General features: G+C 46.5%; 1 pseudogene; it reads left to right on the forward strand.

Annotated features, from left to right (window-relative positions):
* Nucleotides 1-772: 772 nt before the first annotated feature.
* On the forward strand, nucleotides 773-1,232 carry LOC119333774 (annotated as a pseudogene).
* Nucleotides 1,233-2,239: the final 1,007 nt, after the last annotated feature.

Here is a 2,239-nt window from a genome sequence, read left to right on the forward strand (position 1 = left end):
AACTGCTTCCACTTCCCTCAACAGCAAACAAAAAATAAATGATATCACACCACACAAGCCCATGCCCCACTTGGTTTTTACTTGTAAGCACACGTTTGGCCCATCAAGTTTTTTTAATATGGGCCCATGAAGTTGGTGCAACGTCATCTTAGCGGCCTATTGAAGGACCCACTCCCACATTCCCGCTCGTGTTCGGTTTTCCTTGTGGTTCCCGTAGTCGAAGCAGCTTAACGAAGGTCAGGTTTGGAACTCGTGAGGGATGTTTCGTTGCATGTGATTCTTCCGCGCCTACTTTGTCCTAAATTTGGTCACCCATGCACTTTTCTAGTTAGGGCTCGACTGGGTCCTTTGATAATATAGGTAAGTCGGGCTTCTTTCAAGATAATACGGGTAAGGTTCATCTAAAAAATAATATAGGTAAGTCGGGCTTCTTTCAAGCAATATCATGATTAGAATCTTGAGAGGATGACTACGTCCTCCCTGAGAACCTTAAATTCGACTTGCAATAGTAAAAGCTAAATAATGAGTTAAATACATTCTAAAAAATAATGATTTAAATCTTTCTTCATATAATTTCCGTCCTATAAATTGAAGGTCATAAGTGTGCGAATGTTGCATTGGTATATGATATAAGATACTACCAAAATATCGCCCGCGCATTCATGGAAGCCTATTAATGTCCCTGTACTATATAGTGGAGTCCTCTCCAGTCAATACTCAATACCCTGCAGTCGTCGCTCCTTGCACATTTTGCTGATCGAGAAGGCTCGCCATGGCTGCTGCGACGTTGCTCCTGGCGCTCGCCGTCGTCACTCTCGGCTCCGGCCATGTCGAGGCTTTCGACCCTAACCCTCTCCAGGACTTCTGCGTCGCCGACCCCACGTCCAAAGGTAATGAAAATAAACGCCGTGCTCGTGATGGAGACGGCGCTGATGCTGGAGGGCTCCGTCTACTTCGGCTTCGTCTCCTCCTACCCGGACAACAAGCTCTACGCCAAGGTGCTCCGCAAGGGCGACGTCTTCGCCGTACCGCAGGGGCTCGTGCACTTCCTCCACAACAACGGCACCGCGCCGGCCACGCTCTACGCCTCCCTCAGCAGCCAGAACCCGGGGCTGGTGCTCCTCGGCAACTCCCTCTTCGCCGGGGCGCTCCCCGACGATCTCGTCGCCAAGACGCTCCTCACGGACAAGCACACCGTGGAGACCATCAAGGCTAACTTCCGGCGGCCTTGATGATGCATGGCCAAGCCGTGCTTTTCCCCGATCTGTATTATTTTTATTTTCTGGGGGCGGGCACAGTAATTTGCACGTACGGCAACTGTTGTTTCGCAATAAACATGAAATATTTGGAGCAATATCAATTCGATCGTGCTCGATCACGTATACAAGGCGTTACGATTTGATTTAATTTTTGAACACTGTTACGATTTGATTCGAATAAATTTTCACATTCATTTTGATTCTAAAAAGGAAAGTAATATATTTTTTTTGCAAAAAAGTAATATATATATATATATATTATTCACTAAAAAAGAAATATATGTATGCTCGATATGAATATCTTTAGAAATTATATACTCATGTGATGTAAAAAAAACTTTATGTGTATTTCTAAAAGATTATTTAAAACCAATTTTTTATGGGTAATGTTGCCGCTTCATTCAAACAGACAGAACCTAAAAGTTTGTAATCTCGTTCGAAATTACATCCAGCACGAAGTCTGGAGGAACCAAAAGCCAGACTTTACAAAGTTCATTACCAACACCTACTTTAGCAAATTTATGTGCGGCAACATTAGGGAACGTCTAACCCAAAAAACTTTAACTTCCTCAAAACCTCGGAATTGCTCCTTAATCTCCTCAATCCATGGCCCAATAGCGCTTAAATTCTTGGGAAACGTTTCCCGCCTGCAGTCCGGCCTAGTCCTCAGCCGGACGCGCGCGCTTCGTTCGATTGCGCTGTATCCTGCGGCCCCGCGTGCCCCTCGTTTGACTAATTGCCTGGGCCCGTCAGACCGTCACTAATCGTTTTTCTCCCATTTTTTTCTTCTTCCTCCTGTTCCTTTTTCTTCTCTCTCCTGCGCAGGAGGACGGCGAGGCGCATGTTGCTTCTGATGGATTTTGGACTCCCCATGCTGCAGCCGCGGCCTGTGGAGCGACAACTCGAACGATTTTCGCTGCCTGCGCACGCACCACTGCGAGGACGGTGCAGCAGTCGCCATGGATGCGCCCATACACATC

This window comes from Triticum dicoccoides, chromosome 7A (genome assembly GCF_002162155.2).
Source record: "Triticum dicoccoides isolate Atlit2015 ecotype Zavitan chromosome 7A, WEW_v2.0, whole genome shotgun sequence".
Classification (NCBI taxonomy): Eukaryota; Viridiplantae; Streptophyta; class Magnoliopsida; order Poales; family Poaceae; genus Triticum; species Triticum dicoccoides.